Source organism: Acinonyx jubatus, chromosome A2 (genome assembly GCF_027475565.1).
Source record: "Acinonyx jubatus isolate Ajub_Pintada_27869175 chromosome A2, VMU_Ajub_asm_v1.0, whole genome shotgun sequence".
NCBI classification, from domain to species: Eukaryota; Metazoa; Chordata; class Mammalia; order Carnivora; family Felidae; genus Acinonyx; species Acinonyx jubatus.
This window is the reverse complement of record NC_069383.1, coordinates 38,441,163-38,467,666: the sequence shown is the minus strand read 5'-3', so window position 1 is coordinate 38,467,666 and position 26,504 is coordinate 38,441,163. Positions and strand designations below refer to the sequence as shown.

The 26,504-nt window shown below is 36.0% G+C and overlaps 1 protein-coding gene and 1 non-coding gene across 11 annotated transcripts in view; one reads left to right on the top strand and one right to left on the bottom strand.

Moving 5' to 3' along the window:
• Window positions 1-26,504, bottom strand: part of IMMP2L (inner mitochondrial membrane peptidase subunit 2) — an 873,838-nt gene that overhangs the window by 652,182 nt on the left and 195,152 nt on the right. The window lies entirely within an intron of this gene.
• On the top strand, window positions 11,968-12,074 carry LOC113604257 (U6 spliceosomal RNA). The gene has a single exon (XR_003426135.1). It is a non-coding gene; the product is annotated as a U6 spliceosomal RNA (small nuclear RNA).

The window sequence follows — 26,504 nt, the reverse complement described above, 5'->3', positions numbered from 1 at the left end:
CATCTCTTTCTATTAATTTATCTTGTGCTATGGAGCATTTTCTTCCTCTTTGCTTTAAGATATCTTTTTTCTCTCTATGCAGTTGCTATTTGGAAAACACAATAAAAATAGGAATTATAATATTCAACTATCCATGCACCCAACTTATTCATGTATAATTTTTAGATGTATATTTTACTTTCTATAATTCAAGCTTCATTTTACTACCTCAAAATTCAAAACTAATTATTTTAGATGATATAGATGTAAGAACCAACAAAGACTTTTCTAACTATAGAGAAACAATATAATCAATTCAGCTACCAAAGTCAATGTAACTGAAAATAAAAGACATATTTTGAGCATTCAGAAAATGCATGTAGATATATAACGTATGACATATACAGAAACACAGAACATAAAAAAGCATCTATCAAAAATTATCTCACATTGTAGATTGACGAATTAGAAAATTCCAACACTAGGTTTTGAAAGAGAATTGCTTATAAACCTTTGCTTCTTCTATAACCCAAAGTTATATACAAACATAGTGTATGATTTCATTGCTTAGATGAAATTAGATATGTGCTACCCAAACCCTTAAATTTCAATAATTATATAAATGACAGTCTTTTATAGCTATTTATAAGGCAAATGGGCTTCTGTACAATAAGATATAGAATAAACATTGTATATCTTGGGGCACCTGGGTGGCTAGGTCAGTATAGCGTCTGACTTTGGCTCAGGTCATGATCTCGCAATTTGTGAGTTCGAGGCCCACGTCAGACTCACTGCTGTCAGCTTGGGGCCTGGAGCCCACTTCAGATTCTGTGTCTCTCTCTACCCCTTCCCTTCTGGTTTTCTCTCTCTCTCTCTCTCTCTCTCTCTCTCTCTCTCTCTTCTCTCTCACTCTCTCTCAAAAACAAACATTAAAAAAAATTTTAAATAAATAAAACATTGTATATCTTGGTTTTGAAGAAGTAAACATCCCTTAAACTCAAGTTAGAAAACATAACGAATATAGAGAAAAGTTTAATTAAAGATACTAATTCTTAAAATCTATGTAAGAGAATATATTATCTGAATAGAATGACTCATTTAACCTGCTTTATCTGAGTTTCCACTCAACTTATAGTAAATCATGATGTAGTTTGCATAAATGTGTCATCATAAACAAGTAATTTCTATGACTGTGTTAGCATATTCTCCACTCCCAGTGCTGTACGTATCTATCACAACTGTTCCTGCCAGATATAGTAGTTATTCATGTATCCATCTACCTCATTAGATACCCAAAGACTGAACCAAATCTTTCATGTCATCTGGTACAGAACAAATACACAATAAAAGAATTAACAACAGCTAAATAAAAGTGGGAAAATTCAGCTCACCAGTACGTTGATTCTGAATAGAAAAGTATTTTTTACTATTTTCAGAGGCATATTAGAAGCTACAAAGTAATCTTCTAGTATCTCGATGACATAAATGCTACCATCTGATCCTCTGGTTTATCCAAGATAAATGCAGAGGTAGAAATAAGAGAGCCACAAATGGCTTGTGGTCAGAAATGGAAACAGAAAAACATGTAGCATATAAGATGAAAAATTCTGAACTCTCCAGATATCTACATATGAAAAAGCTCCTATCTTCAGTATGGAAATGGGAGTTAAACTACATACATGATCACCTGTTTGGGGAGAGGAGGTATATAGTAATATATAACACACAGAAATAAGTATGGGGATAGAGCCTTATGAAGCACAAGATCTGCTCATTTTTCCATCTTTTCATTGCTAGGCTGGAGAATATAAAAGCTAACTGCAGTAGCCCACTTCATGACCTCTCAGTCATAACAGAACTAATGAAAGTACAATGATCCAATCTTACTCAGGGAACTTGTATGATTTTTAAAAACAGCACGAATGGAACAGCTCTCTCAGAGTACTCTCCTATAAGCTCTTCAAAGTTAGTTTGAAAACTGTCAATACAGCTGGAGTTCTTTTCAACACTGCTGCAAGTTAGGAAGAAATATTAAAGAAGCTCCAAGAATTGATACAATTCAGGAAAAATAATTTAAACAATATTACCACAATTATGACATGTTACAATGAAATCTATCGCAGCTAGAAATGAATAGGACCCCAGAGAATGTTAACGAGGAATGAATTTACAGATGACTCAGTTTACTCCAGCAGGAAAGTTACAGTCCCTTCTTGCTCCTTAGTGGTACAAAAACGATTTCAGGGGCCACAGGTTCTAAAAACATTACAAAGTTTGAAGAATATAAAAAATCAGTTATAAGGAAAAATAAGGTTTTAGATTTTATAAGCCCCAGGAAGCAAGGCTTACATTTAGTTACATAAATTAGAGGTGTGTTACATCTCAGAGTAGGTAACAGCTGGATACTGTGCAGAATAAATGTGCATGCCAATGGGTGGGATGTTCGTAATGCTGAAGGGCAAGAGAGAGATGTATAGGTTGGGAAGTGATGTGGATAATTACTTGTCATTAAACAGCAGAGTAATTGCTTCAGCAAATTCCCATGTAACTATTCCACATGAAACTTCAACGTGCCCTTGGACTACTAAACATCCATAGTTGTCTCAAACAATCTTAGCAAAAAGACAGCAGTCAATGATGCCTCACACTTAAAAAGAAGATCATTGTTTTATAATTTAGTCTCACAAAACACATTAGGGACTCTAAACATTAATAACAGAAAGACAAAAACCCATTGATTTTTACATTAGTAAGACCTTGGTAAGACCTCAGAATCCACTTTTTTTTCTAACATGCTCAGTCTATGTGATTGATAAAGTCTATGGTGTATAAGTTTAGTTAAAATATCTTCTTCCTGTTTGGAAGGTTTTCATGTATATTCAATATCCGAGTTTCATAATAAGCAAAACTAAGAAACACTTAAGTTGCTACAGGATATTGGGTGGTATCAATGGATAGAGAAGATTCTGAGTGGCCGAAGCAGAGGCAATGGTTTAAATCTCAAAGTTCCAACATATTCTGGTGAGGAGGAGGACGAGGAGGAGGAGGAGGAGGAGAAGAAGGAAAAGAAGAAGAGAAGGAAGAGGAGAAGGAGGAAGAGAAGGAGGAAGAGGAAGAAGAAGAAGAAGAGGAGGAGGAAGAACAAGTAAAACTACACAAACTCATGACTCCAACATAACTAGAAGATAAGAACCTCTCAACCTCAAATCACTCTTAAGTACAAAACTAAACATTAAATCCCAGCAAGCTCTCAGTGGTGCTCCAGCCATCAAGCTCATGGGGACCAAGAGCAGTTCAGGAGAAATTACACTGAAAGAAAAAAGAGGAGAGCTAATGGCAGGCCTAAATGTGTCTTAAAATCACTGCTAGAAAGTTGGTCCTCTGCACAAAAATACTGCAAAGTCAGCAGTTAGATAAGAGCCTGCCAAGAACAAGGACATGACAAGGCAATGTCGGAAAAGTCTCATCTTGGAGCAAGAGAGTTAAAACAGAAGGAAAGGTTTCCTTGGAAACTGTACATAGAAAGATAAAGAAGCATGGTGGGAGGGGGGAGGGGGGTATTTAGAATCCCAGAAGACAAAAGCAAATTTAAAACTTAAGAGACGTATCACTCAGGAAACGAACAATATTTTGCCTACAGTGACAAAAGAGGGTGGCTCTTGAACTAGTAATGTCAGAACCATCCCAACTCACTGAAAAGAACCCAACAGAAAAGCAACTATCAAAAGAAAATTCAAATTGAGACCCCAACAATTCAACTGATGAGAATTTCACCCCTCTCCACAAGTTGGCAAGACAGACTGAAACTTTAACATAACATTCACAGCGTAAATAAATACCACAGGCCAAGCTTTAGGTAGATGAAACAGAAATTGAAAATGAGGAAAAAAAATGCATGACAAGAAAAAAGGAGGAGATAAAACAAGGGTTAACTGAATTCACAAAAAAAATGGAAGAAGAATACAAAATCATACCACAAGTGGAAACTAAATTGCAAAATGCTAAAAGGAAAATAGATTTGAATGAAAATACAAAAGAGGTATTGGAAAAACAAGAGAAAAGTAAATAAAATGAAATAGAGAAAAAAGTAAGATGGATCAGATAGAAAGGGACTGAAATGTAAAACAGGCAAAAGAAAACCCAAAGAATGTATAAATGGAGTTCCCAAAGGATATCTTTGTACAATGGGATAGCATTAATAGTTGATACTCCAATTCAAGGTTTTCAAAAATGAAAGACCTGAATCTACACACTGAAAGGGCCCACTGGACACCAGCGGGAAAGGACCTGCAAATGATCAATTCAGAAATATATCCGAGTAAAAATTAGTGGACATTAAAGATAAAGGAAAAATTCTCAGGGTCTCCAGGAAAAAAATTCAAATAATGTACAAAAGAAAAATAATTAGACTGGCAACAGATTTATCAAAAACAAGATATGGAATAACATACCACTGGAGCAGCATTTTCATAAATCTCCAGGAAACAAGGGAAACCCTAGGATGGATATCCAGCCAAGCTGCCTTTGAGTATTAACACTATTAAAAACAGTTTTGAACATGTAAGAACTCAAAAATTCTCTGTCTACAGGTCCTTGAAGAATATATTAGAAGACGAACTTAATCCAACTAATTAGTGATTAGGAAAGTTAAGCAAAAGACTAAGTGTACATATATATCTTCATTTGTAGATGTAAGACATAAAGACAATTAAGCATGGGGATACAATATGTTTTATGTTCTATGTGATATATTATGATCTGAATGTTCTCACAAAGTATAAGTAATGATGATAAAACAATGGGGTAAGGAGGAAAACCATCAGGTAGAAAGTATACTGTTAACAATTACCAAACCAGATATCAAATGGATAAGGTTTAAAATTGGGAATAAAGGCATTGATAAGGCATAAGTTCAATGTGACTACTAAAACAAAAATAAAACCTTCTAAGAAAATTCAAAGAAATTAGAAAAAAAATGGGGCGCCTGGGTGGCTCAGTCGGTTGAGCGACTGACTTCGGCTCAGGTCATGATCTCGCAGTCCGTGAGTTCGAGCCCCGCGTTGGGCTCTGGGCTGACAGCTCAGAGCCTGGAGCCTGTTTCAGATTCTGTGTCTCCCTCTCTCTCTGACCCTCCCCCGTTCATGCTCTGTCTCTCCCTGTCTCAAAAATAAATAAACATTAAAAAAAATTTAAAAAAAAGAAAAAAAGAAAAAACTCTTACAGAAAAAAGAAACCCAGCAAATAAACCATAACATGTATAATAATTATCATATGAAATAACATGATGGAATTAACACCAAATACAGCAGTCTTTTTACTAACTCTGAGTGCACTTAAACTATTTAAAGGAAAAGACTTTTTAGTGTGGCTCATAAAATGGAACCTAACTATGCACTATAAACAAGGTAGATACTTAAAAGAAAATTAGTCAACAAACCCAAATATAAAGGGATAAGCAAAAACATATCAGGAAAATTGAAACAATAGGTGAGCAGGGATAGTAACACAGATATCAAACAAAACAGAATGCAAAACAGAAACCATTAAATGTAAAAAAAAGAGGGACAGTTTTTAATCTTTAAAGCCAAAACTACAATGAAGATATAATAAATATAAATATCCGTGTAGCAAATAGCACAGCATTCGTCTTTGTAAAGCAAAATTTCAGAGATATCAGGACACACAGAAAAAGCAAACTATTAATAGGAGTCAGTACAAGACAGATCAAGTGAACAAAAAAAAAAAAAAGCAAAAAAAAAAAATTTAAGCCTAAACATGGAATTAATAAGGTAGATTTTAGGGAGGTATATTAAACTTTATATGCTGAAAATAGAATATAAACCTTCTTCTCAAATGCATATGGAGCATCACAAAAATTAATCCCATTTTAGTTCACAAGGAAAATATCAGTACGTTCTACAAAACAAAAACATTATAAAGCAATACTTTCTGATCTCAATGAAATAAAACTAGAAATTATTTAATCATTTTTGTAAAAGCCCCTTCTACTTGGATTAAAAAAAAATATTTGTTTTAAGCAACTCTTGGATGAAAACGTGAATATAAACTGAAAGAAAAAAATACCTTTAAAAATATTAAAATTAAAACACATGAGATATTTTGAAAGCACTGATCAGAGAAAAATTCAGAGCTTTAAACATTTCTATCAATAAAGTTCAAAGAACAAATATATAAAGGGGTGCCTGGGTGGCTCAGTTGGTTAAGCATCCAACTTTTCGGCTCAGGTCATGATCTCTCAGGTTATGAGTTCGACCGCCACGTAGAGCTCTGTGCAGACAGCTTGGTGCCTGGAGCCTGCTTCAGATTCTATGTCTCCCCCTCTCTCTCTGCCCCTCCCCCACTCACAGTCTGTCCCTCTCTATCTCTCAAAAATAAAAAAAAAAATTAAAATATATATATATATATGAATCACTGTCGAAGCCAAGCAAGGACAGCTCCAGACCTTCTCACACTTCCCATCTCCTTCTTCTTCTATCCCAGCTCTGATTCAGTCAGAAAAGGCACCCCATTTCTCAGACTCATGTGCACCCAGACAGTCCAGGCTAATCTTCCCACCCCTATGTTGATAACCTAAATCATGTCTGCCAAATCCCTCTTGGTCTACAAAATAATATATTCAAAGGTTCTGTGGATTAGGGCATGGACATCTGTGAGAGGGGTGGGGAGCATTATTTTGCCAACCTGAGTAACATATACATTTTCTTTTATCCAGCAATTGCACACACATACACAACTTGCACACCATTAAAAGCGAGGTAACAGAGAAAACAAATTCATACATATATACATACATATATTTGTACATATATAAAAATTAAACTCCCAGCTCAGAAAGGTATTCAAAATAGAAACTAACTTGAAAAACATGGTGTTTCATACACACATGACTACAGAAAGACAGTACCCAGGTATGCCGCAAGGTCTCACTGCTTCTTTTCTACTTGGTCCTGACACTGCACAAGAGCTCCTGGAAATGGAGCTCCCTGCAGATACACGGAACCAACTGCCCCAGTGACCGAGATACCAGACTACGAGATGTAACTTCTTTTTTAATTTTTCACTTTTACTTTCTTCGTGCCATTTCTCTTGACTTTCATTTATTCCATTTCCTATCATGTCTCACTACACAGAAAGAAAGAGAAAGGCAGCTCAGTTTTAGGTCACATCGGTCTGGTAACAAGAGAAATCAAAAGTTCAAAACACACCTATTCCTTCTTCAGTCCCATTACTCTTGCATAATTAATCAAAGCCCTGACAAGCAGCTTTCATGGGCTTTTGACCCTGAGACAAGAGCAAGTTACAGGCCAAGTGCCATGAGCTCAGCAGAGATTCACACTTCCTGATGCTCTTCTGAAATCTAAACTTTAACACGGGCACAGCAGTAGGGGAGACAGAAATGGCATTCTTACAGAAGAGATAGAAACTAAAGCTTTATTTAAGCTTCCTTCACTCTTCTTAATGGATAACTTAGATATTTAAAACTATATTTGATGAAACGATGCCCACCTTTATGTAAGGTTAATTTTGAGGATGAATACCAAATTTTAAGCCTTAAGAGTTCTAAAAACTCAACTGTACAACACTAAAGGTAAAATGTCTACAGAGTGGAAATATAACAAAGCTGAATGGTGAATGGATGAGAAGAAAACATTTATACCACATGCAACAGAGGAAAGGTTAGTTATAGTATATAACTATTACATAGTATATAGTATTATAAAAAACAACTCCGAGGAAAGATAGGTAAAACATTCAATTAACAGAAGAAACAAAAATAAGCCTAAGAACTTGAAAAGATGTCAAACATCACTAATAAATTAAGAGATGCAAATAAAAATCAGGATATTCTTCCCATGAAATTACAAATTTAATAGCTTTATAACATCCGGTTATGTGAGAATATGGGGAAATTGCCATTCTCATACAATACTGGTGAGAACATAAAAAGGTGCAATTTTATTGGAGAACAACATTGTCAGTACCTATCAAAATCTAAAATTTACATGCCATACTATTTCCATCTCCAGTCATCTATTCTTGAGACACAATTACAAAGAGACACAATTTTAACTGTGAATTCTTTTAAAAAGGTGTGTAATGATACGAAAAATTTACACAAAAATAAAGGCCTGGAAGGATACACACCACATGGATGATGGTATCGACAGGGTGGGAACTGTGAATGACTAAAATGAGTAAAGAGGTACTTGCACATTGCAACTCAGTATGTCCTTACCTAATTTTGAATTTTTACATAAGAACGTTTTCAAGTATACTTGTATAATCTCATCTTAATAAGTTATTTTTAATGTGACAAGGAGATAAAAAATTGAAGACAGCATGTGCCTAAGATGTTTTAGATACTTTTAGTCATGATGGCCCTTCTCAACCTACCCTTTAGTCTCAGCAATATTTTTATGCTTTTCAATTTTTATCTATTTTTTATTTTGGTGGAATCCATAGATTCCTCGATCATATCTTCCAGCTCAAAAATTCTAACAGTGTATTTTCTAGATTTTATCCTGTCTGTAGTTATGCTTTACTGTCAGTGACAACATTTTTCAATTCTACAGTTTCAGATTAGTTCCTTTTTGTATCTATCCATTCATATTTGCTTCTACCTGTTTTGTGGTTACATAATCTCTTGCTCTAATTCAATGAAAGTAATTTTTTCACTTATCTCCATGAAAATGAAAATCAAATACACGTGTTTTAAAGCTTTTATCAAACCCTTCCATTAAACTAATTTTTTATAAAAAGCCAATTTGTGTTCACATTATTAATCAAGTTTTCTTTCTCAACAGCAGATTTCTTCATGTTTTTTTATACCGTTTACAGTGGGTAGGATAAAGTGGCCCAACAAAAACTAGCACGATGAGGTAGACAAAATAAATGAGAATAGTACCAAAAACAGGTTAGCACACTTCATACATATTTAATAGCACACATCATACATAATATTTAAGTTGTTGAAATCTTGTTTCAACTCCATCTTTAAATTTTAGTCAAGTTACTTAAAAGCAAGCCTACATTGCTATTATTTAAATTTGAATATTTGGTCTTCAGGAATATTGCAGTACTCTCTTGGTTCAATAACATTTTTATATTAGGATTAAAATTCTAACTGATGCCACAAGGATCAGCCTCTATCAGTTAAATGAAAATGCCATATTTTTTAAAGCAAGCAATCATACAAAGTAATACATTATATTAAAAAATTTACTTTAACTTAGAAACATAAATAAATCCTGATTTGCCAGTCTTTTGAAGTTATTTGAAGATACGAAACAATTATTTAGGAATGGCAATAACAGTAATTAGTGTAATCATCCCTTACCAATTGATTTTTTTTCTATTTCCCATGGCTCCTAGCACATGCTTTGTAATAAAAGTATTAAATAAATTATTTGGATGGATGGGCAGAACAACAAGTATATAAATGGGAATGAATCAACCATTTAGCTCAAAGAACCAAGTCTGACTTCAAATTAGTCAAACCTAGAGTGCCTTAGTTACCCAAAGTACCATACATCTAGGGTCAGCGTTTCATTTTTTTTTTAAACAATGTCAGCAGGAGTATGAACAACAACACCAACAAACATCCACTACAAATCTGCTGTGCGAAGGAATCTGTAAGTTTCATCAGAAACACACAAAAAAATAAGACTGCCTCTACACATTATCCAGGTATAGACTTAAGACACACATAAAAGGACATATTACAATTCGAGGCATCTATGCTAAGTAGCAAGGAGGTGAGAAAGAGAACAAGGTGAGACAAAGACACAAGACACAAGGAAGGGCAGGGCAGGGCAGGGCAGGGCAGGGAAGCGGGGGAGGGGAAGGAAGGTTCTGCAGTCCAGGACACCATGGCAGAAATGTTGATCTGTGGGCAACGATGAAGTCCGTGTACAAGAGGGGGCATGGGGAAAAGGTGGGTGGAAGTTGTGCATGGTCAAAGAAAAGACACGGACTGTAGAAGGAAACAAACGCTTTTCTTTCTTCTTAGCATAACCTTGTTGTGCTGTAACTGTAAATATTTTAGATGAAAATCTAGGACTAAAGGTCAACCATTCACCCCATCCTCATCATTCTACCCACAGCAAACTGTTATCAGCCATAAACAGAGACTACGTGTTCTGAGCAATCAACTACTTTGGTAAAACAAGACTTAACAGATATAACAGTAATCTAACAATCAGAATAAAATAACTACACTTAATGGTAAAAGTTGACTAACATAACTTAAACTGTCTTCGATAACTTAGAAGCCATTTAAGACCTTACAGCATCCATGAAGGGGAAAAAAAAATCGCTATTATTTACCGAGCACCACTGTATGCCAAGTACTGCAGTGTAAGCTTCTCGTTATCACCTCACTTAGTATTTACTACGTACTCTTATGAAGTATTACTTTTGTTTTATGGATAAAACAAAATCCAGGTGTCTAATATTCCTTACTCACTCATGACAGAAATAGCACTAGGTCTGATTCCACAGTCTTGTCCCTTAACCGTAATATTGTATGTGTATGTGTTTTAAAAAGAGTTATAGTTGGCAACAAGCTTTCCTAAAAATCAATCAATGAGACTATTTACCTTGAGTCTCAAAAATATTGTCCCAGAAGTCACTGACTACCTCTTTTTTTTCTTTTTCTTTTTTCTTTTTCCTTTCTTTTTTTTTTTTTTTTAATCATAGTACACTACAGGTGAGTTCCTCTGGATTTTATTTGTATAAACGATTCTTCCTTCAAACTAAATTACTTTAAAAACACTTACCACAAAGGAAATTGCTAACACAATCATTATCTACCTCAGTACAAACTAATGTTATTATCTCCAGGAAACAGAAGCAACTGAATTACATAATAGAAATATTAGTTTAAAAGGTCACTGGATGTCAGAATGTATCATTTTACAGAAGTCTCAGGAGACACCATTCATCAGAAATTATAATGCCTAGAACACCAAGTTCAATGCCATGATTTAGCAGATCTTGCTCTTCCTTGGTTCATTTAGCACCAGTTATGAAACTCTGGCAAGTGGAGTATAGTTATTCTCTCTCTGAAATATTTCCTTCCACATGCAAGGCAAAAGAAAGAAAACCAGGGAGGTCTATTTGAACAATGCTTTATTAAAAACACATCTAATATCCCACATTAATATACAGAACATACACACAAAAATTAGCTCTAAAAGAGATGAGCTTAGTCCCACTCCCGCACTTAAAAGATAAAGAAACAAAGACTCAATAAAGTCAAAAGTTTACCCAAAGTTATAGAAATAATGATTGAAAGAACCAGAAGTCAAGAGTGGTAATCAAATTACACCATCACTCTCAACTAGATTAAAGTAAAACTGAACATGAAATAAAGAAAGATATGAAGTGATGCTTTCTTTCCCAAACTCACTTACAAACTTCAACTCAACTTTTGCATCTGGACCTACATTGGATTAGTAAAGGAATTTGATGAAAACTGAGTAATTAGCCCCTGCAATACATTAAAATATTTTCCCAACACTGTGTAAATACTTAAGGTAGTAACTGAGGCTGAAATAGCATTCTCAAACCATATTACACAAGATGCCTATGTTTTAAAACACATGGTGAGAAACACATTTAGCCTCTAAATGCTAATTTGGGATTAGAAGCCAATTAAAATTGCCACAGAGATATCAATCCTATGTTCACCACTAATACTACTCTTCTGCATACAAAATTCTTTAGATACAATTCATTGCCTGCAATATGTTACACATAATCAAGAAATAATAGTACAGAAGAAAGAAAAAAATTTTGGATGTCAAATGAACTAAAACTCTGCAAGTTTTTCAAGATTTCAAGTCTATGAGTCACTTTTCATAGTATACAAAGAACAAGAAAACCCATCACTATTGGAAATGCTGGGACTAAAAGAAAACTAAAAAATACATTATTCTAGCTGTTTTTAAAAATAAATTAATTATAGTGCTCGCTTCGGCAGCACATAGACTAAAATTGGAACAATTCAGAGAAGATTAGCATGGTCCCTGCACAAGGATGACACACAAATTTGTGAAGTGCTCCATATTTGTTTTAATGCTTTTTAAAATGTTTATTTAACTTTGACAGAGACAGACATAGACAGAGCACGACCTGGAGAGGGCAGAGAGAAAGGCAGACACAGAATTTGAAGCAGGCTCCAGGCTCTGAGCTGTCAGCACAGCTGACAAACAAATTAATTAATTAATTATATACATTTAGATTTCTCAAAATTTAAAACCGGGCATGTTTTCAGCCCTATGATCCCTATTTCATCAAAATACATCCTTCATGTTCACCACATTATAAAATATGAATATAATACAAACACTTTAGAAAAATCTTTAGATTCATCTCCTAGATCTGAATATATATATCCTCTATCTCCCTGCAAATCCATTCCTAGGTTGATATCTAAGAGATATTCATACATGTACAGAAAAATTTAAAGAATATTTGTAGCAGAAAAAAAATAATAACCTAACAACCTAAATGTCTGTTGACAGCAGAATGAAATCTAAATTGTGGAATCATCTGACTCCAGAGCAATAAAACTGAACTTCAGCTACACACACACAGGATGAACTTCATCTAAAGAATACTGAGTGAAAGGGGTGCCTGGATGGTTCAATCGGTTAAGCATCTGACTTCAGCTCAGGTTGTGATCTCCCGGCTTGTGAGTTCAAGCCCCATGTCAGGCTCCATGCTGACAGAGAGAGAAGTCCTCCTCTCTCTCTGCCCCTCACCCGCTCACGTTCTCTCTCTCTCAAAAATAAATGAACATTAAAAAAAAAAGGGTATGTTTAAAAAAAAAGAATATTAGGGCGCCTGGGTGTCTCAGTTGGTTAAGCATCCAACTTCTGCTCAGGTCATGATTTCATGGTTCGTGAGCTGGAGCCCCATATTGGGCTCTGTGCTAACAGCTCAGAGCCTGGAGCTTGCTTCAGATTCTGTGTCTCCCTCTCTTTCTGCCCCTCCCCCACTCACTCACACTCACACTGTCTCTCTCTCTCTCAAAAATAAACATTAAAAAAATTAAAAAAAATAATGTTGACTGAAAGAAGTCACACAGCAAGAGTATATACTATATAACTCAACTTACATACACTTCTGAAAAGGCAGAACTAATCTATAGAAATAAAAATCATCCAGGTGAGGCAGTGACACAAAGGGAATATGAGGGACATAGGGTCCTTAAGTATGTATTACATTTGTTCTGAGATTACATCCTGGGTTTCCCAGCAGGAGTAACCAGAATTATCAGAATATAGAAATGACTTTTCCACTAACTAGCCATATGATCTTTAATATAATTTAGCCTTCCAGTGGCAAGATTAATCGCCAATAAATCTCACATAGATCATCCAAAGATTTTTGAGAAAGATTTTAAATCATTTTTATTCATTTAACAAATATTCATTGTGAGCCTACTATGTATAAAACACCATTTCGGGCACCTGTCACTTACATTCTACTGGAGAGAAATAGAAAATATGCAGCAAACACAATGAATATATGAATTATAATGTAAACTGCAATCAGCGTTTAGGAAAAAAATATACAAGTACACACCAAATGAGACCTTCAGTCCTGTCTGAACATTTCTGAGCACACATAAACACAGAAGGGAACTAGCTTTAAGTAACTATTTTATTACACTCTGAAGTAAATCCTTTCCCAGGGTTAATACTCCAGCATAAATCTTCATGAATAAGTCTTGATAATGTATGAAATATTTAAACATATCCTTGAAACCACAAAGGATAGAGCTGGAACCAAAAGGCAGATTTTTCAAAGAAAGAGATTAGTTCAGTGTTTCAGAAAGAACTTCAAATAATCAAAACACTTAAAAAGACAGTGTTAAAGAGAAACTTGATACTGGATTATAGAGAAATAAATTTATTCTGGAAGGAGGTTTGATTTGACCTATAAGACCCTTCTGGGGTTTTATTTTAAGAATAAATTAGCAATTAAGAGTTTTGAAAATATGTTAAAGTATTATTTGCTTTTAAAATATTTACTGCACATATACATTAATAAAATGAATGAATGTCATATACAACTTACATTCATAATAAATTGATATTTAAACTACTCAGTATTATCTTGTATACCTTAAAAATACTGTCAGTATTACATGTAAGTGTAATTATAACAGCAATACAATTTTATATCCCTCTTACTTTTTCCTCTTGAGCATAATGTCTAAAAGCATTTTAAATATGTTAACTTTTCCTGTAATTCTAGGTACACTAATAGGAATATTTGTGTTAGTCACCACACCCTTTTTAATAGAAAAAGATAATACAAATCTCTAAAAATTTACAGGATTTTTAAAAGTTAATTTTAATATCATTCTAGCATAAAAGATGTGCAAAAAATGAGCGAAATTAAAAAAAATGCATATCCTAAATCACATTGTTTAAAATTCAGATAACAGAATAAAACAACACTGAGGCCTGTTTATGCCACACTGTAATGGTTTTAAATCATAGTTTGAACCCAAACTGAAAATCCTTGTAACTGCCTGTTACATATACAAGACATTTGTAGAATAATATCAAGTATTTATTAAGTGGTTGTACCCCCTTCGAACCCATTTTCCACACTATAGTTACCATGGTCTTTCTAAAATGTTATTTTATCGGGATGCCTAGGAGGCTCAGTTGGTTGCGCACCTGAATTCCACTCAGGTCACGATCTCATGGTTCATGAGTTCGAGCCCCACGTCCAGCTCTGTGCTGACAGCTCAGAGCCTGGAGCCTGCTTTGGATTCTGTCTCCGACTCTCTCTGCCCCCCCCCCCCCCGCTCACTCTCTGTCTCTCTGTCTCTCTGTCTCTCTCTCAAAAATAAATAAACATTTTTTTTAAATTCAATAGTAATTTTATCATGTCATGTTCTTTCTTTTTCTTTTAATTGTTTTTTAATATTTATTTATTTTTGAGAGAGAGAGAGAGAGAGAGAGAGAGAGAGATCATGAGCAGGAGAGTGGCAGAGAGAGATGGAGACACAAAATCCAAAACATGCTCCAGGCTGTGTGCTGTCAGCACAGAGCCCAATGTGGGGCTCAAACTCTTGACTTGTGAGATCATGACCTGAGAGGAAGCTGGACGCTCAATCAACTGAGCCACTCAGGTTCCCCAATGTTCTTCATGTTCCTTCTTAAAATTATAAATAGCTTTCTTTCTACCACAGGATCACACCCAAGTTCCTTAAAATAACTTTGAGGTAGCATGCCCTGCTTACCTATATAGATTTACCTCTCCCCACTCCACCTGAACTTAATTTTTCAACCACATGTCTCCAAGTCATGTTCTCTGAGCTTTGTGGATTCCCTGCTTGAAATATGAGCTGTCACTTCTGACAGAAATAGAATACTATTTCCTCTTCTTTCTTCCTGTCTTCTCAGCTTTCGACATTCAGCTGAGACAAGACATGTCCTTCAGTGAGAAGATTTTCCTGCCCTCCCTCATACCCAGTGCTTCTTTCCTAAAGCAGTCTCATACCGAGCTATATAGTTTAATGGTCTACCTTCCCCACTATCAGCAAGACAGGGACCATTTCTCTGTATCACTTTTCTGTACCCCGTGATATTTAAAGAATTCATTATCTCTTGGATAAATGAGTGAATGATATGAATGCCAGCCTTCAATATAAGTGATGTAAGTGCTGGGACACAACACAAAATAAGAATATATTTCCCACGCAAGTAATTTCATAGTCTAGGAATTTATTTCCCACACAAATAATTTCATAGTACAGGTGTCTGCTTAAAATGAAAACAGAATAGAGAAAGAGGTGACATGACCTTGGGGAAATTACTTAACCTCTTCAAGCTTTATCTTCTTCTTCTGTTAGGTGGGGGAACGTCACCATCTCATTACATAGTGCAACCATCCACTTATTTATCAAACTAGAAAACCAGTCACCATTCGGGTTTCCTCTCTCCCCCTCTGTTATTACATCCAATCCAACCAAAATGTCTGTGAATCTACCTCCAAAGAAGTATTTCAATCCATCCACTTCTCTCCACTTTTTTCTATCCCCACAGTAATCCAGTTTCTCTCCTAGACTTCTAAATATATTATTTCCATTCTTACCTCATCTAATTTATTTATCATAGAGCAGTCAAAGAATCTTTATCAAACTATAAGTTGAATGCCACTTTACTTAAGATCTCTCTCAAAGACTTTATCTGCCCTATTAAATGATATGGCCTCTAACAACACCTCCAAACTCATCTTGTCCAACTTTGCCCAAACAAATCTCCAGCCACACTGGTCTCCTTCCAGATCTTGCAACATGCCAAACTTTTTGCTGCCCCAGGGTCTTGACATATACTGTTCACTCTGTGTAGTACACTCTTCTCTTCATTTTTTATAAGGTTGATTCCTTTACTTCCTTCAGTTTCAGTGTGTCAGTTAAGAGAGACTTTCCCTCCTGTCCACCATAACTAAACTGTTGCCTCAGCCCACATTCCTGTTTTTCTCTATCACCACACACAGATCTTTTCTTCTTTCCCCTGCCTTCAGCATATTCTCAATATGTAGAACTGTGCCAGGGTATAGAGCAAGCAGATTAAAAATGTCTCCAGAAGACAGAAGAAAAGAAGGGTAACTGTACATGGTCTGAACATGTGCAGACTATTTTGATGTGAACAGAGGTTTCCTATTTTCTCTAAATTTTACCTTTGACAGTCTAACATCCACCAGTAGAACTGGATAAATGCTTTCTGTTTAAAAGTCTACTATTAATACATACATTATCTGAAATAAGGCATGGGAGGGCACCTGGATGGCTCAGTCAGTTAGGCGTCTGACTCCGACTCAGGTCATGACCTCACGGTTTGTGGGTTCGAGCCTCACGTCGGGATCTGTGCTGACAGCTCAGAGCCTGGAGCCTGCTTCAGATTTTGTGTCTCCCTCTGTCTCTCTGTCCCTTCCCAACTTGTGTGCTTGCTCTCTCTCAAAAGTAAATAAATAAACATTTAAAAAAATTTTTTAAATAAGTCATGGGATGATACAACTGAATTAATATAAGTAGATAGCTGTTACTTTAGGAAGAATGAGTAGGATCATGGAGAAACAAATAAATAAGACACTTTAGAGATTAATTCAACGTTCTAAAAATGAAGTGCTACCTGAGGGTGGTAGCATCAGGAAGGAGCCACACAATAATGTTTTAGATGAGAAAATGAGACAAAATAAAATTTGACTACCACAAACCCAGGACTATGAATACGAGTAAAACTGATGAGTGCAGAAGCAGTAGTAAAGATAAACTCTGAGTATTCTACATTTATTGTTTTCTCCTAGAATTTTCCTTGCACATAAATACTTAGTATGAAAATTAGAAATTTCATGTAAGATCACACAGAATGTAATCCAGATTTTATGAGTCAATCAATCCTTTATAAGCCCTAGACAGGTCTAATATTGCTAAATGTGTAATATTAGTAATTTGAGGTCAGGTAAAACTGTCAAGTAGATGTAATCTTATTGCATACTGTTTTAGTTTTGCTTCATGAGAGCTCATTGCACTTAGATTCATTTTATGTTAGTCACCTGAGGCACAGTTTGCTACCCACCACTCTGCAATGAGCAGCTGTTTGCAATAATCCCCATGTTGCCGACAACATTAGACTGTCTCCTGGGGTTTAGAGGATGTTGATTCCTAAAGGCCAGATTTAACACTTTGGGGAAATATAAAAGACATCAAACAACTACAGAAGGAGAAATAAGGTATGGATTTTGATTATTTGAGGACTGCAACTTATTACAGGCATTGGTTACCACAGAAATTATGATCTGTAAATGGCCTACGTGGAATAGGGTGGGAAATAATACGTTGTACAAAAATGGAGTTGACTCATAGCACATCAGAGATGGGTGGCACCATGGAGATTAACTGGCAGCAGTTCTGGCTAATGATTAACAGGTCGGAATCTCTCTAGTGAAAGTACTAATGTACCACTTGACAATTGCGGCCTCCACTGGAATGACTGCAATACAGGGCAGGTCGTTTTAAGGCAGTTCTGTTATAGAATTCTTTATATTGACTGAAAAATCTACCTCGGCTCTTTAATTTATTCCCACTAGGTTATGGTCCCTAGAACCAATAGAATAAATCAAGTTAATCTTCCATATCCCCACAGATATTTGGAAACAACTACTACATACCCTCACGCCTCATTTTCTTTGTCTTCGGATTATACCACTGTCCATTATTCAATTCTAATGTTAATAAACATTATAATAATGAAACACAGTGTTTTAATCAATGGGTCTCTTCTAAATTCCTTGCAATCGCCATATTTCAATAATCAAAGCCAAATGAACTAACCTACCAATAAGAACTAACAAATGTAGTAAGAGATTTGCAGGTCTCCTGAACTAAATCCTAATAAGGTTGGAGTGAATTATAATCATCAGATAATGGAGATACTGAGGATTACAGAAATCAGAAAGGTCAGGAACTGAACTCATGGCTGACTTCGAACCCTAAGCCCTGTCCTGGACTACTTCAAGGGAGACCTGACCAGAGCAGAAGAGGAAACAGGCTAAGAGAAAATTCTGAACATCTGTTAACTCCTGAGTCTGTTATTTAATATACAAACTGACCCACATATTCGAGCCAGCTATGTGATCAATGTAGCAACTACATTTTTCTCCAGGCAACTGAAAAAAGGGCTAAACAAGGCAAGGAAGAAGACAGAACTTTCCACATGCTACAGGAAGAGGTCTGAACTTACCTTAGATTTATGAGGCCCCTGAGCATTTTAAGTGTAGAATTACACATTTACTAAAGTCATTTTAAAAGATTGCTCTGAAAGTAGATATGGATAGATAAAATGAAAGCCACAGGAGAAGCTGAGAGCAGTAAAATAGTTCTCACAATAGTCCAGTGAACTGTGGACAAGAGTCTGAACTACAGTGGTGGTGTGGGAATGGAACAAAGTACATGGACTCAACAGATTTAAAAGCGGAAGTGACAGTACTTGGTGATGGTTTAGATGATAAACTGTGGTACACTGCTGTTTCAGACTGTGGGCTCCAGTCTGATGCCGGGATTTGAAGTCCCACTTCGATTTGTGGGGCTGACGCTGCACTTGAGTATCGACCACGATAAAATAGGCACAAGAGTACCTCACTCGTGGAGATGCTGGTAACCTTCACTGGGACACTAAATGTTAGTGATAACAGTGAAGAAGGATGAAGGGGAAGGGAGGGAATGAAGGGAGTGTAGGGTGACTCCAGGTCTCCACTCAGGTGATTCGGTGAACTCCGAGAGGTAACGCAGGCAGGAGGGCAGGCTCGGGAAAGTAGATCGTGAGTTCAGTTTTGAAGATGATGGGCCTCAGATATCTGAGGTTATCCAGGCAGCAATGGGTTGAAGAATATGGAAGTAAATGCCAGCATGAGACTAGCCTTGTAAAGCAACTAAGCTCTGAAGGCAATTAGAAAGGATCAAAGGGCCAGGGGAAGAAAGTGGCTTCTTTTGATGGATGACACAAGCCTTTAGGTTTGAAAGAAAAGCACCTGGAGGTAGAGATTGAAGGTATCAATGATTAAAGAGCTAAATGGGTGGCACTGGTTTCAGAGTCTTTGGAGAGAAATGGGCCCGGAGCACAAGGACAAGCCTCAAAGAGGAACAAAAGATCCTCCTTCTCCTAGAGAGGAAGGAAAGGGGCCAAAGCATGGGTAGGTTTAGGGCAGGGAATTGGAGTTTCTCTACCATCTTTCTATTTCCTAATAGTCTGAGACCCAAGGCAGTTGAGGGAGGCTGAGGAGCAAGGAGGTACACTGGAAGATGGGGGCAAAGTTTTGGATTCTAAAACGGGGGTGAGCACGACAAAGTAAAGGCATCCCTGCTTTTTGGGGTCACCTGGGGCGTTTCCCCTAACTCTCCTCTCATAAATTCAACTTTTATCTCTCCCACAACATTTGCTTATAAATTCTATTAAAGCATTTATTATGATAAAATATCTGTATGTACCTTCCCCACTAGGTCACGTTTAGTTCAATGCTAAATTTCTGTAAAACACAGGTGGCACTCGAGCTTTCTCAGAAGCAGCAAGCCAGTGAGCAAGTCATCAAACTGGACTCTAATCCCACCTGCTTCCTTATTTTACTGTGTTAGAAACCAAACAATGCCATTTTCAATCTAAGTAAAATAGAGAAATTTTGCAAAATTTCTTCTAATAGCAAATAGTGATTAGGAATCTGCCCTATGAATAAGGTAAATTGTGTCCATAGTATTTTTTCTCAAGATGCCCAAATGGCATTATTCGTCTCATTAACAGAACCAAAATTAAGAAATGGCCTTCAGAAACTGTTAAGAGAGCCTTAAACTATGCTCCATTGGACCTAGATGTTCTTGGGGAAAAAATGAACCTCTGCCATCACTTACAAACTGACTCTGCCATCTGAAAGCTCTGATATCTGAAACAAGGAATATTTCTTCTTCTGCCCTTATGTGTACATATCATAAACTCTAATGATCTTCCTTGAATAAATTTAAACTAGCAAAGAAATCTTTTCTTCATCAAAAATCCTTTCAAGTATTCATTTTCTTCCCAAGGAGACTGAGTTCTGTGTATACTAGTTAATACTTTATAAGCTTGGGCTTGCATGCAGAACACAGAGGCCCTTTTATTTCCAGATAGTTTTCCTGCAATTTTAGTAGTGTGCCATAAGGAAAAGAATGTTTTTTAAGCTACAATCACGTTATCAAAACAGAGGAGCCTCCCAGAGTCCTAATTACTAGAGTCAGAACATGGAATTATTATCTCAATTCTATTTTTCTCTGAAATTTGAGGGGAAAAATTAAAGATTAATTGCTAATACTAATAGCAACAAATTATTTGACAAATATGTATGAGCACCTGTGTTGGGCGGCTGCTATGTTAGGTATAGGAATGGTAATGAAACTGCAAGAAACATTATTCCTTCTCTTCAGGAATTATATAGGCAAGTGAGACAGAACATACGTTAAAGAACAAAACACCTCAAAGAATTTTGAGCCAAAAATCCAACAAATGCAGCCACTTAATTTACAACAGGTGTCTTTTAATTTCAAATGTTAAAAATCAGTTTTTCTCACTAAGCTTTAGGAAAGCAAATAATGTCTTGGCTTTCATACAGCCCTAAGAGCCTTAACTGTGTAGGTGTTAAAACACTACAGATAAACTGCTATACAGGCTTTAACTAAGAATGTGTGCAGAAGCACGGCTGTGTGGTACAAGGGGGAGAAGTAGAGTGGGATCTCTAGATAAAGGGGAAGAAGAACTCGAATAGCCGCTGAGGGTGACAGAAGGAGTGCCAGGACAGGGGAAGACAGGGTCAGACACTCCACTGTCCCAACCCAGCATTCTGGCCACATCCCACAGAGGCCCTCTCCCTGTCCATATCAAAATGAATACCCCTTATCTCTGATCCAGAAGAGTCCCTACACTATCCCCCCCTCCAATATGATGCCTCTCATCTACTCCATGTGAACTCATTCTTTATTCAAAGATGTTCCCTATGTAAGAGGAATCCTGATGCCAATTATTAAAATAAAATATATCCCAAATCATTAAATTTTCATATAGTTACACTGGTGGACTTAACACCATTTTGTAATTATTAATGCAATATATTATTAAAAATTATTAGGTAATGGGGAGCCTGGGTGGCTCAGTCGATTGAGCGTGTGACCTTAGCTCAGGTCATGGTCTCAGGGTTCATGAGTTTGAGCCCAACATTGGCTCGCTTGCTGCTGTCAGGGTGGAGCCCACCTTGGATCCTCTGTCACCCTCTCTCTCCCCTCCCTCCCTTCCTCTCTTTCTCTCTTAAAAAAAAAAAACATTAAAAAATAATAATAATAAATTATTAGGTAATGAACTCCTTGAGGGCAGGGTCTTCTTAGTATCCCCAGAGCTTAGAGCAGTACACACTAGGTGCTCAATACATTACATGGGGACAATATTCCTCCTACCAATAGGAGGATCTAGGTGTTTACTAATTACCTGAATCTTACACGATTATTCTGTGTAAGTAATCACACTCGCAATGACAGATTTTGTCTAAAGTGGCTAAGCAATTAGGAGATTTCAGCTGTATGTCACCATAGAACAACTCTGACATTTCCTTTCTACAGAATATTTAAGAGTAAATGAAAAGAGAATTTAACACCTTTCCAAAAATCATCCAAAACGTGTATTAATTTGTTCACAGGCACCATGAGGATCTTCACCTCTTACACCTTTGATCTATTTTTTAATTTTATTAATTTCCTCAGTTTCTGTTTATTGAGAACAGAATAATGAACACTGTAATTGTTGGGGATGAAGGGTCAGGTGAAAACCTGACTATGCATTTTCAGCCATTATACTTAATATTGCTAGGTTAGACGGCCAACTGTTATATTGGAAGAGATGAAACTACCACACAAAATGATGAGGAAATCATGATGTTAAAATTTGCAATAACAGTCTGGTATTGATTTTGATGTAAAACTAAAAAGCTTACTTAATATATTTTTTGCTCAATTCACTACTGAATGTACACGGGGGAAAAAGATGGTATGTTGCATTCGACACCAACCCATTAAATCAAAATGAATAGGGGTGGCATCTTTTTTTTCTTATACTGCACTGTAGATAACTCCCAATTCAAGATAACCAGCAATAGGAGCAATTTATCACCAAGATCATTTTGTCATCAAGTTCTGCTCCCATTCCTGGCAAAAAAAGAAATAAATATATAAATAATAACAAATGTATTCCTTCTGACCTATGCAAATTCCAAATGGGTACCACAGATAAAAATTGCTAAATGAGTGGCTATAGTACAATGAGCTTGCAAAAAGAAAATCTTCTACTCACTGTTCTTTCTCATTACCAACTTATTTCATTGTTGTGTTAAATTTCAAACCATACTTTTGAAATGAATAAATGCAATCCATCTCAATTTCATCCATGTTGTACTATATATCCAATAAATATCACTTTCAATTTTTTTTGGCCTGTGTATTTCAAGACAGCTACTACATTGCCTCAATATACTTTATTTGATCTATTAGTATAAAAACAAATCTGATTAGGCTTCAATTCTTCAGAGAAATGATGTTCACCTACTGAAATATATCACCTTCCTGAGAACATTTCCTTTTTCTGTGTCTTTTTTTATTTTTTTGATTTTTAAAATTTTTTTTTAATGTTTATTTATTTTTGAGAGAGACAGAGACAGAATGCGAGTGGGTTGGGGCAGAGAGAGAGGGAGGCACAGAATCTGAAGCAGGCTTCAAGCTCTGAGCTGTCAGCACAGAGCCCAACGTGGGGCCCGAACTCACGAGCTGTGAGATCATGACCTGAGCCTAAGTCGGACGCTCAACAGACTGAGCCACCCAGGCGCCCCTGTGTCTTTTTTTAAAGTATCGTTTTCTATCAGTCTGTTTCTCACTAAGGCAATAAATGTATTCATAATATGAAGACTTATGAGTAATCAGTATAAATGCAGTCACTCAGCTAGAGGTTTGGAATCAAGCACACATACCTGAGGCATAAAACAGCCTACTTGAAGGGAGATGCTTGACAGGCTATGGGAGAAGTGAAAACAACCAACCATATACATAGTACAGAGGTGACAAAAATCTGGACATGCCAGTCAGCGGAGAAGATGCATAGTAAAGAATTAAAAATATATGGTGTATATATATACACATATATATATGTATATATATATATATATATATATATATATATATATATATAGGGAAACAGAATACTTTTGTGAATCTCTATGATTATGAATACTTTTCTGTTTTGAGAATCAGTGGCTCAAAAAGTGCTAGGCAAACACAGGTTCATGCAACTGTGTCTATATATCTTTATCTATAAATTTCTTCATTTTCTCAAAGGAAAAAAAATTAATAGTCTCAACTTTTTTCTAACTTTTGAATGGGTTTCAAAAGACAGAGTAAGTAGAAAAGAAAACTATGGGCTATTTCCACATAAAGGTCCCTGATGATATCTGAAACAAAAATATCTAACATTTGTCTATCCAACAAGTGTCAAGCACTTAGTAGGAACAGCATATTAGAGTGATCAGTGTGTATATGTGTGTGTATATGTGTGTATATATTCCTCACAATTTCTTGAAAATTAAACATTATTGTCCCATTTTATAAACAAGGAAAGTAAGATTCAGAAAACTTGAAAAAAAAATACACAATGCTATTTAGATACTAGTCAGATTTCAATCTCCACACTCTTTACTTTCCAACCTCGAATCCAGTAGCTGGCTCGAATGAGTCTGAGCCAATAGTTCTCAAACTTGGCTATAGGAACCCCTAACATTTCTAAAATGCAGTAAAGATCCCAAAACCTCTTCTTTATGTGAATTGTATATATGAATTTATGCCACATTAAAAACTAAAATTCATAACTTAAAATTTGTTAATTCATTTTAAAATAATAATAACACAACCATTACATGTTAACAAAAATAAATTTTTGTTTAAAATAACTCTATTTTCCCCAAAATACTTAAAAGTGGCATTGTTCTACTTCTTTTGCAAATCTCCTTCATGTCTGGCATAGAAACAACTGGATTTTCAATTCTGCTTTCGAATTCATCTGTCGTTAAGTCACATGTCCTGTTGTCTCTTTACAAGTACACTGTACACTCAGGAAAAATGAGAGTAAAGAAGGCAAATAAATTCTTAGGATTATTGTACAGAGTGTTGTCCTCACAGACCCACTAAAAGGGCTTCAGGGATCCATTAGCATCCCCCCAACCACATTTCAATAACCCCTTGGTCCTAAAGTATATTGTTGATATTGCATATGTATTATTTCATAAAATAAAAATTCAGAAATTTAACATAAAATTTCTGTTTTCTACTATAGAGTTTATCATGTATCTCTCAAGCTCCTGCTCCGCCTAATATCAGAAAACATAATCTAGGCATTTCTAGATAAACTTGGTCACATCTGGGTTTCTCAGTAATCCTGTTTAACTTCAATTCACAATTTCACGACTCAACTTCTTTCTTCTCCCTGAGGTAAGGGTTACGTGTTGAGAGGCAGTTCACACAACAGTCATATGGTACCAGTAGGAGGCATCAAACCTGCAGTGCCCTGCTCTGGCACCTTCCATGTCTCAGCATTTGGACAATCTGGTTTTTGGTGAAGTAATTATCTATGGTTGGCCTCTAATCATGCACTCCATGGTGCCATTTGGACTGTGTCCCCTCATCATAACTGAGAGCTATTTTCAAGCACTGGTCTGTCAACCAACTTTCCTGTTCTTCATCTCCAGACACCTCCCATAAACATCTCTACCTTACTGAACTCATGTCACTCTAGTGTAGGATACATCCATGAGATTGTTGCTTCTCAAAGTTCCAGAAGAGGCAGGAGGTTCCAATGTTGCTACTACCACACCATAGTCATATAGGACCATGCACACTTTTATAGAAGTCTTGCCATCTGCCTGGCTTTCACCTAGACAGTGAAGCACCAATCTCCCCTGTTCAAACCTTCACCTAAAGGGAATTCCTATCATCATCCCAGGTCTCAACTGAAGAGGAAAGGAGGGTAGGGTATAGGACTGCCAAGTGTATGGATTCTTGTTTCTAATGCAACTCTTCCTTCTGGCCAAGAAACAGTTAGTTAACATGTAGATGAGATCATCTCACTTTTTAGCTAATTGAATTCTAATCTATTGCTTAAATTTTTAAAAAAAATTTAAAAAATTATGTACTGGTATCTTCAGAGCTGTACTTTAAAAACTCAAGACCCTTTCTATCTTACACAGCGCCAGCTTCTTCAACTCAGACATTTGGGATTTCAAGACTTTTGCATCAACTGTAAATTTCAGCAGCCTACTTAGAACTCAAAAAATAAGTATTTGAGTCTTCTTTGTAGCTTTGCTCTATTCTCAGACATAAGACTGTAAATGTCATAAACGTCAATCTAATTTAAAGGGGAACGGGATTTGAGTATTAAAATCATATGCGTACATGTACAAGTACATATATGTTAACAGAAAAGGATTTACTAAAAAATTATACAACCTAATATATCAAAAGTCTATTCACATTTTTATAATAACAGATCCCATATACACAAATGTAGCCAGTTATATATGTTACATTAATTATGAAAAGGAAACACTGGTTTTATTGACAAATTTTAATAGTCCTTTGCCTCCTCCTCCCTCCCCCCTCTTCATCTGAAAAATATTGGAAATATCAAATAATGCTGCCTACATAGGGTCCTCTGGTAGGATTCTAGGTGGTAAGATACTACAGATAGACATGAATTGGAGTGTTGAGAACAGTACTATTTAGGAAGCACGTAAAATTAAGAATAGGGCATAGAGCTTTATATTTATATGCAATGGAGGTATGAGCCCAGAATATCTTTCATTCCAAAAATGCATAAATACATCCAAAAACCCTATAGATTCTCATTTATAAATATCCAAATAAAATC